This window comes from Phyllobates terribilis, unplaced genomic scaffold, assembly GCF_046119375.1.
Source record: "Phyllobates terribilis strain yellow unplaced genomic scaffold, ASM4611937v1 Scaffold_4__5_contigs__length_816908805, whole genome shotgun sequence".
In the NCBI taxonomy this organism is placed as follows: Eukaryota; Metazoa; Chordata; class Amphibia; order Anura; family Dendrobatidae; genus Phyllobates; species Phyllobates terribilis.
In genome coordinates, this window is record NW_027362764.1 from 3,725,058 (window position 1) to 3,740,538 (window position 15,481).

A 15,481-nucleotide genomic window follows, 5' to 3' on the forward strand; every position below is an offset into this window, starting at 1 on the left:
CATCTATACACAGCGGGAGGCCGCACGTAGCCATCTATACACAGCGGGAGGCCGCACATAGCCATCTATACACAGCGGGAGGCCGCACATAGCCATCTATACACAGCGGGAGGCCGCACGTAGCCATCTATACACAGCGGGAGGCCGCACGTAGCCATCTATACACAGCGGGAGGCCGCACGTAGCCATCTGTACACAGCGGGAGGCCGCACGTAGCCATCTATTCACAGCGGGAGGCCGCACGGCGCCCCCCCCCAGGGACAGCAGGATGCCGCACGGTGCCATCTATACACAGCAGGAGGCCGCACGGCGCCATCTATGCACAGCAGGAGGCCTCACGGCGCCATCTATGCACAGCAGGAGGCCGCACGGCGCCATCTATGCACAGCGGGGGGCCGCACGGCGCCATCTATGCACAGCGGGGGGACGCATGGCGCCATCTATGCACAGCGGGGGGCGCACGTAGCCATCTATACACAGCGGGAGGCCGCACGTAGCCATCTATACACAGCGGGAGGCCGCACGTAGCCATCTATACACAGCGGGAGGTCGCACGTAGCCATCTATACACAGCGGGAGGCCGCACATAGCCATCTATGCACAGCGGGAGGCCGCACGGCGCCCCCCCCAGAGACAGCAGGAGGCCGCACGGCGCCATCTATACACAGCAGGAGGCCGCACGGCGCCATCTATGCACAGCAGGAGGCCTCACGGCGCCATCTATGCACAGCAGGAGGCCGCACGGCGTCATCTATGCACAGCGGGGGGGCGCACAGCGCCATCTATACATAGTGGGAGGACGCACAGTGCCCCCCCCAGAGACAGCAGGATGCCGCACGGCGCCATCTATACACAGCAGGAGGCCTCACGGCGCCATCTATGCCCAGCAGGAGGCCGCACGGCGCCATCTATGCACAACGGGGGGCGCACGGCGCCATCTATGCACGGCGGGGTGGCGCACGGCGCCATCTATACATAGTGGGAGGACGCACGGCGCCATCTATACATAGTGGGAGGCCGCACGGCGCCCCCCCCCAAAGACAGCAGGAGGCTGCACGGCGCCAACTATACTCAGCAAGAGGCCGCACGCAGTCACGCACACACACAAACATATACATACACGCATAAACACATTTGAAACACAAAAATACATATAAACAGACATCACACAATGATATCTGTCTGCACACACACATACATACACACACATACATACATACACACACACACACGCAGGTAGCCATCTATACACAGCGGGAGGCCGCACATAGCCATCTATACACAGATGGCTAAGCACACACATACATACACACGCATAAACACATTTGAAACACAAAAATACATATAAACAGACATCACACAATGATATCTGCACACACACTCACACACATACACACACACATACACATACACACACATACATACATACATACATACACACACACACACACGCAGACTCACCATCCCCCAGCTCCATTCTTCCTGCCTGCTCTGACTTCGTTGCAGCAGTGCAGGCCGGGCGCGTGACGTCACAGCTAGGAGACACGGCCGCGCACAGGGCCGTGTCTCCTAGCAATGACGCGGCCGGGCCAGCACAGGGAAGTTAACTGCTGCAGTGCTGGCCCGGCCGATGAAGAAGTAGCAGCGGCCGCTGCTGGGAGAGCGGTCCGGGGCTCCCCCTCCCGCCACTGCTACCGATATGTGCCGCGGCGGCCCGCACATATAATGAGGGCAATCCGGCATTAGACACCCCGCCCGGAGCCGCGGGCCCCCTGCAGGCTCGGGGCCCCGGGCGGTCGCCCGGATTGCCCTCATGATAATCCGCCTATGCCCACAGCTATCGCCCTGTGCCACATTACATTAACATGAGCACAAATACTGTGCCTACAGATGTAATGGAAGACAGGGGAGCCCATGGAGGTGGATGTGGGGGGCACATACTTTTCCCCATTAATTTATATGGATGTACAGTGGTGTGAAGACGTGTTTGCCCCCTTACTGCAAACGCTTGATTGCAGTTGTTGCTGCCAAGGGCCCAATCAGTTATTAGGTTTATGCGGCAATCACTTTTTCACACAGGGCCCTGTAGGTTTGGATTTCTTTTTCCCTTAATAATAAAGACCTTCATTTAAAAACTGCATTTTGTGGTTACTTGTGTTATCTTTGTCTAATATTTACATTTGTTTTGTGATCTGAAACATTTAAGTGTGACAAACATGCACAACCCCAAAACATATGTGAACCTCCACATCTGACTGTAGGTACTGTGTTCTTTTCTTTGCAAGCCTCATCCCGTTTTCGGTAAACAGTAGAATGATGTGCTTTACCAAAAAGCTCTATCTTGGTCTCATCTGTTCACAAGACACTTTCCCAGAAGGATTTTGCCTTACTCACGTACATTTTGGCAAACTGCAGTCTAGCGTTTTTATGTCTGTCAGCAGTGGGGTCCTCCGGGGTCTCCTGCCATAGCGTTTCATCTCAAACACATGTGGACGGACAATTCGCACTGACAGTGATGCACCCCGAACCTGCAGGACAGCTTGAATTTCTTTAGAGCTTGATTGGGGCTGCTTATCCGCCATCCAGACTATCCTGCGTTGCAGCCTTTCATCAATTTTTTTTGCCGTCCACGTCCAGGGAGATTAGCTACAGCGCCATGGGTTGTAAACTTCTTTATTATGTTGCGCACCGTGGACAAAGGAACATCAACATCTCTAGAGATGGACTTGTAACCTTGAGATTGTTGATATTGTTCAACAATTTTGGTTCTCAAGTCCTCGGACAGTTCTCTTCTCCTCTTTCAGTTCTCCGTGCTTTGTGTGGCACAGACACACGATACAAAGATTGAGTCAACTTCTCCCCTGCTAGCTGGTTTCAGGTGTGATTTTCATATTGCCCACACCTGTTACTTGCCACAGGTGAGTGTGAACGTGCATCACATGCTTGAAACAAAGTTCTTTACCCACAATTTCAAGGGTGCCACTGCCAACACTTTCGGCCATGAATGTATCACACAGTGATGTACATTGCCCTTACAATGAATATTGCTGGTCTTTCAATAATCGTTGTGGTGTTTTCCTAATAAATGACAATACGACTAGAATCCCATGGATCGATGACATCACGGCTTTATGTAATGACATCACTACATGACGTCACGATTGCCCCTTCTGTAAGCCCAGTTCTCATATATGGTGGGAGCTGCTGGGCCCCCGTTCTGCACGTCTGTGCGGAGTTCTTACATCGGGGGCATCGTTCTGCCCTGTAGTGGGGGCGGCTCGGGGTTGTCCTATGTGGTTCACGACTCGATGTTTAGCTTTTTATTTTTGTTTTCCGCGTTCTTTTTCTAAACTGTTTCCAGATGATTCTCTCAGTTGTTCTTATATAAAGTATCTGCTTCAATTCCTCCCCATTTTGAAGATCTCTGCTTCCTCTCAGTGACTGGTGATAGTCTTAGTTTCACACAGCTGCAGTTTTGTCACAATGTGTCAGTGTGGACGAATGCTGTAATTTGAAGATCCTGAGTCCTAGTGCCAAATCTGTAACAAGCTATCAAGCTCCCCCTCACCCACTAGAGTGGACGGTGCAGCACACAAGAGGTTAATACTGGGTATATACTGGATTATATCCTGCCAGGACTCATCCCACAGACATGGACCCCGGTCACAAATCATTTCCAGACACCCACCGCCCCAGATTTCCACTCTTTCCCTATATTTATTAGAAGCTCTGTGGGGCTTCGGGTGGCTCCCACTGTATGGATGGGCCCCCGCCAGCTCCACGTCCTCAGCCCCCTTGTGGTTATGAGCCCCCGCTTCAACCTGACCACAGACAGCAAAAAGGCTGAGCAAAAACAGAAACGTCTCTGAGTATCCAGTGTCTGAATACCTTTAAGGACACGCCTGCCCCCCAGCTGATGATGTCACAGGGTACTGCATGTGATGTCATCACTCTGCATTACTAGTTCATCTCATGTGATGTCATCACTCTGCATTACTAGTTCAGCTCATGTGATGTCATCACTCTGCATTACTAGATCATCTCATGTGATGTCATCACTCTGCATTACTAGATCATCTCATGTGATGTCATCACTCTGCATTACTAGATCATCTCATGTGACGTCATCACTCTGCATTACTAGATCATCTCATGTGATGTCATCACTCTGCATTACTAGATCATCTCATGTGATGACATCACTCTGCATTACTAGATCATCTCATGTGATGACATCACTCTGCATTACTAGATCATCTCATGTGACGTCATCACTCTGCATTACTAGATCATCTCATGTGATGTCATCACTCTGCATTACTAGTTCATCTCATGTGATGACATCACTCTGCATTACTAGATCATCTCATGTGACGTCATCACTCTGCATTACTAGATCATCTCATGTGATGTCATCACTCTGCATTACTAGATCATCTCATGTGATGACATCACTCTGCATTACTAGATCATCTCATGTGATGTCATCACTCTGCATTATTAGATCATCTCATGTGATGTCATCACTCTGCATTACTAGATCATCTCATGTGATGTCATCACTCTGCATTACTAGATCATCTCATGTGATGACATCACTCTGCATTACTAGTTCATCTCATGTGATTGCATTACTAGATCATCTCATGTGACGTCATCACTCTGCATTATTAGATCATCTCATGTGATGTCATCACTCTGCATTACTAGATAATCTCATGTGATGTCATCACTCTGCATTACTAGATCATCTCATGTGATGACATCACTCTGCATTACTAGTTCATCTCATGTGATGACATCACTCTGCATTACTAGATCATCTCATGTGATGACATCACTCTGCATTACTAGATCATCTCATGTGACGTCATCACTCTGCATTATTAGATCATCTCATGTGATGTCATCACTCTGCATTACTAGATCATCTCATGTGATGTCATCACTCTGCATTATTAGATCATCTCATGTGATGTCATCACTCTGCATTACTAGATCATCTCATGTGATGACATCACTCTGCATTACTAGTTCATCTCATGTGATGACATCACTCTGCATTACTAGTTCATCTCATGTGATGACATCACTCTGCATTACTAGATCATCTCATGTGATGTCATCACTCTGCATTACTAGATCATCTCATGTGATGTCATCACTCTGCATTACTAGATCATCTCATGTGATGTCATCACTCTGCATTATTAGATCATCTCATGTGATGTCATCACTCTGCATTACTAGATCATCTCATGTGATGACATCACTCTGCATTACTAGTTCATCTCATGTGATGACATCACTCTGCATTACTAGATCATCTCATGTGATGTCATCACTCTGCATTACTAGATCATCTCATGTGATGTCATCACTCTGCATTACTAGTTCATCTCATGTGATGTCATCACTCTGCATTACTAGATCATCTCATGTGATGACATCATTTTTCCATTGATTTCTGCATCGGTCATTTAAAGCATCAGTGTTATGTCTTGGTACCCCACCCCCTCCCACACACACACACACACACACACACACACACACACACACACACACACACACACACACACACACACACACACACACACACACGAGAAGCCCCCTGGACCCAGCTTCTGGGGTGGTGGAGGGGGGCACATACTTTCTCGTTCACCCCACGACCATTCATATTCATAACCTGCGCAAGAATAACAAAAGCTATGATATCATTGGCTGCAGTTGCCCATGTTTATTATGTCTTATACTCCAGTCACATCCAGAGCTGCATTCACAATTCTGTAGGCAGAAGTCACTCCGGACCTTAGCTCTGTAACACTGGCAGCTGACGTACCACAATGCAGAATTGTGAATGCAGCTCTGGATGTGACTGGAATAAAAGACGCAAGATAAGCAGGATCAGAGGAAGCAGAAATAACCAGATCTCATGGTGACGTCCCCCATGACACGGGGCCGGGGGTCTATGTCTCCCCCATAACGGGACGTCTCCTGTGTGCAGGTTGTTGTATACAGTGTTAGGGTCACACTAGCGTATGTGAAATCGGCCCCGTGTCATCCAGGGGAGCCGGGCGACTCTCTCTCGTACAATCCGTTTTCTTACTCCGCAGCTATTAACCGTTTACAGTTCAATATGTTACAGAATTGTGATGTTTCCGTAACAATCTGACGCCGCTCTCTGGTCCGTGTGAGGCGATTATACACACTCAGCCGAATACAGAGCCACGGCCCCGAAGAACACCACGGTCAGTGGATCCGACAAAAACCATACCGCACTCGTCCGATGTATATACTTGTGTGAACGCGGCCCTATATAGAGACCTGTAATAAAGCTGACCGAGACCTCCAACATCCACAACCCCCAAACCCACCATGAAATAGTATCACACGTCATGGGATTAGATACACAGCTCAGCAGACAGTATCACACAGGATAGGATTAGATACACGGCTCAGCAGATAGTATCACACAGGATAGGATTAGATACACGGCTCAGCAGACAGTATCACACAGGATGGGATTAGATACACGGCTCAGCAGTCAGTATCACACAGGAGAGGATTAGATACACGGCTCAGCAGACAGTATCACACAGGATGGGATTAGATACACGGCTCAGCAGTCAGTATCACACAGGATAGGATTAGATACACAGCTCAGCAGATAGTATCATACAGGAGAGGATTAGATACACGGCTCAGCAGACAGTATCACACAGGATGGGATTAGATACACGGCTCAGCAGTCAGTATCACACAGGATAGGATTAGATACACGGCTCAGCAGACAGTATCATACAGGATAGGATTAGATACACGGCTCAGCAGACAGTATCACACAGGATAGGATTAGATACACGGCTCAGCAGTCAGTATCACACAGGATAGGATTAGATACACAGCTCAGCAGACAGTATCACACAGGATAGGATTAGATACACAGCTCAGCAGACAGTATCACACAGGATAGGATTAGATACACGGCTCAGCAGACAGTATCACACAGGATAGGATTAGATACACGACTCAGCAGACAGTATCACACAGGATAGGATTAGATACACGGCTCAGTAGACAGTATCACACAGGATAGGATTAGATACACGGCTCAGCAGACAGTATCACACAGGAGAGGATTAGATACACGGCTCAGCAGACAGTATCACACAGGATAGGATTAGATACACAGCTCAGCAGACAGTATCACACAGGATAGGATTAGATACACAGCTCAGCAGACAGTATCACACAGGAGAGGATTAGATACACGGCTCAGCAGACAGTATCACACAGGATGGGATTAGATACACGGCTCAGCTGACAGTATCACACTGGATAGGATTAGATACACGGCTCAGCAGACAGTATCACACAGGATAGGATTAGATACACGGCTCAGCAGACAGTATCACACAGGATAGGATTAGATACACGGCTCAGCAGACAGTATCACACAGGATAGGATTAGATACACGGCTCAGCAGACAGTATCACACAGGAGAGGATTAGATACACAGCTCAGCAGACAGTATCACACAGGATGGGATTAGATACACAGCTCAGCAGACAGTATCACACAGGATAGGATTAGATACACGGCTCAGCAGACAGTATCACACAGGAGAGGATTAGATACACAGCTCAGCAGACAGTATCACACAGGACAGGATTAGAAAAACAGCTCAGCAGACAGCATCACACAGGAGAGGATTAGATACACGGCTCAGCAGACAGTATCACACAGGAGAGGATTAGATACACAGCTCAGCAGACAGTATCACACAGGATGGGATTAGATACACAGCACAGCAGACAGTATCACACAGGATAGGATTAGATACACGGCTCAGCAGACAGTATCACACAGGATAGGATTAGATACACGGCTCAGCAGACAGTATCACACAGGAGAGGATTAGATACACAGCTCAGCAGACAGTATCACACAGGATGGGATTAGATACACAGCTCAGCAGACAGTATCACACAGGATAGGATTAGATACACGGCTCAGCAGACAGTATCACACAGGATGGGATTAGATACACAGCTCAGCAGACAGTATCACACAGGATAGGATTAGATACACAGCTCAGCAGACAGTATCACACAGGATAGGATTAGATACACGGCTCAGCAGACAGTATCACACAGGATGGGATTAGATACACAGCACAGCAGACAGTATCACACAGGATGGGATTAGATACACAGCTCAGCAGACAGTATCACACAGGATAGGATTAGATACACAGCTCAGCAGACAGTATCACACAGGATAGGATTAGATACACGGCTCAGCAGACAGTATCACACAGGATGGGATTAGATACACAGCACAGCAGACAGTATCACACAGGATGGGATTAGATACACTGCTCAGCAGACAGTATCACACAGGATAGGATTAGATACACGGCTCAGCAGACAGTATCACACAGGATGGGATTAGATACACAGCTCAGCAGACAGTATCACACAGGACAGGATTAGAAAAACAGCTCAGCAGACAGTATCACACAGGATGGGATTAGATACACAGCTCAGCACACAGCATCACACAGGAGAGGATTAGATACACGGCTCAGCAGACAGTATCACACAGGAGAGGATTAGAAAAACAGCTCAGCAGACAGCATCACACAGGATAGGATTAGATACACAGCTCAGCAGACAGTATCACACAGGAGAGGATTAGATACACGGCTCAGCAGACAGTATCACACAGGAGAGGATTAGATACACAGCTCAGCAGAGAGTATAATACAGGATAGGATTAGATACACGGCTCAGCAGACAGTATCACACAGGATGGGATTAGATACACAGCTCAGCAGAGAGTATCACACAGGAGAGGATTAGATACACGGCTCAGCAGACAGTATCACACAGGAGAGGATTAGATACACAGCTCAGCAGAGAGTATAATACAGGATAGGATTAGATACACAGCTCAGCAGACAGTATCACACAGGATAGGATTAGATACACGGCTCAGCAGACAGTATCACACAGGATAGGATTAGATACACAGCTCAGCAAACAGTATCACACAGGATAGGATTAGATACACAGCTCATCAGACAGTATCACACAGGATAGGATTAGATACACTGCTCAGCAGACAGTATCACACAGGAGAGGATTAGATACACAGCTCAGCAGACAGTATCACACAGGAGAGGATTGGATACACAGCTCAGCAGAGAGTATAATACAGGATAGGGTTAGATACACAGCTCAGCAGACAGTATCACACAGGAGAGGATTAGATACACAGCTCAGCAGACAGTATTACACAGGATAGGATTAGATACACAGCTCAGCAGACAGTATCACACAGGAGAGGATTGGATACACAGCTCAGCAGACAGTATCACACAGGATAGGATTAGATACACAGCTCAGCAGACAGTATCACACAGGAGAGGATTAGATACACGGCTCAGCAGACAGTATCACACAGGATAGGGTTAGATACACAGCTCAGCAGACAGTATCACACAGGAGAGGATTAGATACACAGCTCTGCAGACAGTATCACACAGGATAGGATTAGATACACAGCTCAGCAGACAGTATCACACAGGATAGGATTAGATACACAGCTCAGCAGACAGTATCACACAGGAGAGGATTAGATACACGGCTCAGCAGACAGTATAATACAGGATAGGATTAGATACACAGCTCAGCAGACAGTATCACACAGGATAGGATTAGATACACAGCTCAGCAGACAGTATCACACAGGTTAGGATTAGATACACAGCTCAGCAGACAGTATAATACAGGAGAGGATTAGATACACGGCTCAGCAGACAGTATAATACAGGATAGGATTAGATACACAGCTCAGCAGACAGTATCACACAGGATAGGATTAGATACACAGCTCAGCAGACAGTATAATACAGGATAGGATTAGATACACGGCTCAGCAGACAGTATCACACAGGAGATGATTAGATACACAGCTCAGCAGACAGTATCACACAGGATAGGATTAGATACACAGCTCAGCAGATAGTATCACACAGGATAGGATTGGATACACAGCTCAGCAGATAGTATCACACAGGATAGGATTAGATACACAGCTCAGCAGACAGTATCACACAGGATAGGATTAGATACACGGCACAGCAGACAGTATCACACAGGACAGGATTAGATACACAGCTCAGCAGACAGTATCACACAGGATAGGATTAGATACACAGCTCAGCAGACAGTATCACACAGGATAGGATTAGATACACTGCTCAGCAGACAGTATCACACAGGATGGGATTAGATACACTGCTCAGCAGACAGTATCACACAGGATGGGATTAGATACACGGCACAGCAGACAGTATCACACAGGACAGGATTAGATACACAGCTCAGCAGACAGTATCACACAGGATAGGATTAGATACACGGCACAGCAGACAGTATCACACAGGACAGGATTAGATACACAGCTCAGCAGACAGTATCACACAGGATAGGATTAGATACACGGCACAGCAGACAGTATCACACAGGACAGGATTAGATACACAGCTCAGCAGACAGTATCACACAGGATAGGATTAGATACACAGCTCAGCAGACAGTATCACACAGGATAGGATTAGATACACTGCTCAGCAGACAGTATCACACAGGATGGGATTAGATACACTGCTCAGCAGACAGTATCACACAGGATGGGATTAGATACACGGCACAGCAGACAGTATCACACAGGACAGGATTAGATACACTGCTCAGCAGACAGTATCACACAGGATAGGATTAGATACACGGCTCAGCAGACAGTATCACACAGGAGAGGATTAGATACACGGCTCAGCAGACAGTATCACACAGGATAGGATTAGATACACTGCTCAGCAGACAGTATCACACAGGATAGGATTAGATACACTGCTCAGCAGACAGTATCACACAGGATAGGATTAGATACACGGCACAGCAGACAGTATCACACAGGACAGGATTAGATACACAGCTCAGCAGACAGTATCACACAGGATAGGATTAGATACACAGCTCAGCAGACAGTATCACACAGGATAGGATTAGATACACTGCTCAGCAGACAGTATCACACAGGATGGGATTAGATACACTGCTCAGCAGACAGTATCACACAGGATGGGATTAGATACACGGCACAGCAGACAGTATCACACAGGACAGGATTAGATACACTGCTCAGCAGACAGTATCACACAGGATAGGATTGGATACACAGCTCAGTAGAGAGTATCACGCTGGATAGGATTAGATGCACAGCTCAGCAGAGAGTATCACACAGGATAGGATTGGATACACGGCTCAGCAGACAGTATCACACAGGATAGGATTAGATACACAGCTCAGCAGACAGTATCACACAGGATAGGATTGGATACACAGCTCGGCAGAGAGTATCACGCTGGATAGGATTAGATACACGGCTCAGCAGACGGTATCACACTGGATAGGATTAGATACACGGCTCAGTACCACGCTGGGCTTATGGGGGTCTTTGCAGGGAAGATATTGGGGTGTTACCTCGGATCCCTTCTGCTGTCCCCGGGGTGAGGAGCGCTGCTCTGGATCCGGCTCTGGAATGTCAGACGGTTGGTTCTGGCAGGAGGAGGATGTGGTCCATGGGTTACAGTACAGCCCCCTCCATCTGCGCGGCTCCACCTCGCTCCACACAGTATATGGTCCAGCCGTCCTTTGTAGTGACTCACCCTGACTCACGCCCCGGGGCGGACGGACACTGGGATAATCCCTGCAGGACCCGATCCAGGACTGGACCAGAGATGAGGAATCGGAAGAAATGACCCGGAGTTCAGGGAATTTCCACCAGAACCACAGAATAATCAGAATCTGACCGGACGGCGCGTTATTAAAAACAAACAGGCATGGATGACCTCTACATACAGTGCGAAAGTATTCACTCCCCCAAATCATCACATCCATCTGAAACACAAATGACACTTTCACTGCAAACCAAGTAAACTATTGTTCACTTCAACCAATGTGGTTGCATAAGTCTGCATACCCTTACACTAATACTTGGTTGCAGTCCCCTGTGAATTTCTGGCAGCATTCAGTCGTTTTGGGTCGGGGTCTATCAGTGCGGCACATTTAGAATTGGCGATTTTTGCCGGCTTCTCCTTGCAGCAGCTCCACATCTGTCAGATTGCGGGGGCATCTCCTGTGTACAGCGCCCTCTTCAGGTCACCACAGATTGTCACTTGGGTTCAAGTCTGGGTTTGGGCTGCGCCATTCCAAAACATTCATCTTCTTCTGGTGATGCCAAGATGGTGTTCTTTTGGTGATTTGGAGGTCGCTTAGGGTCATCATTGTGCTGAAAAGTGTTAAAAAGCTGAAGATGAAAAGAAATTTCAGAGGACTGAAGGTTTTGATACAAAATGGATTGATATTTGGACTGTTCACAATTCCCCGACTGACAAAAGCCCCAGTTCCAGCTCCCAAAAAACAGCCTCAAAACACAATGCTACCTCCACCATGTCTCACTGTGTGGATGGTGATCTTCTGGTGATGCGCAGTGTCTGCTTTGCACCTTTTGGAACTAAGGCCACAAAATTCAACTTCGGTTTAATCAGACATTCCCCAAGTTTCTGGCAGATGTAATGGAGGTTTTTGCAAAACATAGCTGGGCTTTTATGTTCTTCTTTTTAAGACAAGACTTCTATCTTTCCCCTGACCTCACAGGCCAGACATATGAAGAACATGGGAGACTGTTGTCACATGCAGGACACAACCAGGACTGGCCAGAAATTCCTGCAGCTCCTTTAATGTTGCTGTCACCCGTACCAATGTTCTTTTTGTTTTTTCATCAATTTTTGAGGAATGTCCAGTTCTAGGTAGGTATTGTTGGGCCACACGTCTGGCCACATTTGCAATTTGTATAGTCACGACACATCCCGAGTAGACTGTGTCCGACTTCGCCCAATACATGCATTGAGCCACACTGCGACTTCTAGTTGGCATGTGACCCCATGTATGCAAATCACACACTCGTGATTGTGTGTCTGTTGTTCACGCCGCCAGCAGTGCGCAATGTGAGGATTCAGTCTGCAGTCACATAGAGTGACATAGAGACACTGCAGACTTGTAGCCTAAGGCTTTAATGGTGGAAAAAGTCCTGAGATGATTCTTCTGGGTGAGATTTTTTCATGGGAAAACCGGGGATTTAATATCCACTGTATAGTGATGTGCGGGGGATGGGCTGCACTGGACGGTACCTGACAATGTAATAATGTGACTGCAGCTTATAGCACCGCTGTACTGGGGGGAGGCTCCTTTTCTCCATCATATAGTGCTAATCCCCCCAGTGTGGCATCCATCGTGTCATCACAGGGTTAACCCCCATCTGGTCACAGACTCAGCCGCAGCTTTCACAAAATCATGAAGAAATTGTGATGAGAACGAAATAACCCGAATAAAAGTCAGGAAATAATTATAAGGTCTGATGACGGAGCGCTGACCACAGGACGAGGGGCGGCAGCCGCACACAGGGCCGCGGGCCGCTCTCACTGCCCCTCCCCCACCAGCTGTAATAATGTCTCTGATTACTGTTACATTGTATCATTTCCTGCATTTTTATTATTCTACAGCTACAATGTATCAGGTGGAGGGGAACCCCGGGTCATAAAGCTGCTACAACCCCAAAATCTTCAGAATCTAGCCCATTAGGCTCCTCCCTCTTATTTAGACCCCTCCCCAGGATCTTCTCTCCATACATTGGTTTCCTGCGGAGCTTGTGGTTCTACACAGCAACCAATCTGAAAAAGCTGAGCTACAGGGTAAAGTATGGAGGACAACTTCAGATTCTAAAAGACAATGTAGCTATGATGTAGATGGAGTTACCGGTCACTTCTTCAGAACTTACGACCTATTGGAGAATCTCATTTTCGGGGGTTCCCATTCGTTTTACACCCGTTCTCCCCTTCCTCATCATGGCGCCACCTACTCTCTTGATCTCTGGGTCACTGAACAGCAGCGCAGCGGGAGGGTTTCCTATTGAGGCCATTCCAGATTATCAAATGTTCTGGATTATCAGATGATGTTATTAAGACATGATGCTGTGATCTGTGGTACACGGCCGCCCCCTGTCTGATCCTCCTCCGCTTCGCCCCCTTTTCGGGATGTCAGGATCTGTCTGATATGATCCAGCGGAGGCGCCAAATAAAATAGAAATGATCCTTGAGTTCAGCGTTCTCGCCCGTGAAGAAAATCCAAAATAAACTGGGCGAGAGGAAGCGTCGTCTGCACGGGTGCGGCTGAGCCGGCCGGCCAGATTCCAGCAGATATCTGATCACCCAGCCGGGGAAAGATGGGCGACTCCCAATATCTCACCCCCATCTGCCAGTTTGGAATCCTTCTCCATATTGGATACTTAGTCACCAATCAGGTGTCCAGGAAAGCGGCTGATTCTAAAGGCTTTATTAGAAAAGTCTGAATATTCCCAGTTCTGAGATATTCCTGCAGCTCCACCAATAATATGACGGTTACATCTGATTAACCCTTCAGGAAACCTGGAAAGTTGGGTGACAGCTCCTGAGTACAGTGGCCAATTTACTGCAAACCAACAGCTCCCCCTACTGTTTGCTCTGGGTATTGCATGTGCTACCAAATTAAAAAAAAATGAGGCTCCAATCATTTCTTGTATTACAAAGAACAGGACAAATAATTAACAAATAACTTACAGTTATCTGTCACAAAGTGAAAGTACAATAACCAAACATAGATGAAAAAGTGCTGCGATTTGATTGTGATTTAGAAGGTTAGTATGGTAGCAGAAAACATGGCTGCAAAATCAGCGCCACCTCTGTGCACAGGTTATGTACGGTACTGCGCTCTGCTCCGTTCACTTCAATGAGGTAGATACAACTAGACGTAATGAATGCAGACGTGTAATACTGGCTCTGTAAGAAAACAGCCTTATTTCACTCCTATCATACAGAAATGCAGTGATGAATGCTGCAGACAATCAGCGGCCACTAATGGGCTGCAGTTCACACACTTCATTTGGTCAAACCTCAGGTGTCTGCAGCAAGTTTGAGACCCGCAGCTCTTTAACAGCCGCTGATTGCACTTTCAGGGCATGACAATGCCACGAGGCCTGGTAGACCCGGTGCCAACATTGCTGGAACAGTGCCGATACAGGAGGGGAGTATCTGTTATTTTACTATGGGAAATATAATATTTAGGGAGGGGTGTCCGAGTAGTGGACAATCCCTTTAACAACAATAACTTGTAGCTTTGGTGTAAGTTTTACAGGACATTCAATTCCCATTATGACCAGCAGGGGGCACTAAATAAACGCCAGTACAATGAAGTATTACACAAAAATCAGAGGGTGTGGTGGGGACATCACAGAACAATCTGGGTTGCAGATATTGATGTGATTAGGTGGTGATGAAGCTCATCAGTGGCATCACTGGCACCAAAGACTTATTGC

At 47.4% G+C, this 15,481-nt stretch overlaps 1 protein-coding gene across 1 annotated transcript in view; it reads right to left on the bottom strand.

Moving 5' to 3' along the window:
- The window catches only part of LOC141264137 (uncharacterized), a 47,736-nt gene extending 35,994 nt beyond the window's left edge, over positions 1 to 11,742 (bottom strand). The window contains exon 1 of the mRNA XM_073676447.1: positions 11,554 to 11,742. The gene's annotated coding sequence lies outside the window, so the exon portion shown is untranslated. The remainder of the gene's footprint in view (positions 1 to 11,553) is intronic.
- Between the last annotated feature and the right edge of the window lie 3,739 nt (positions 11,743 to 15,481).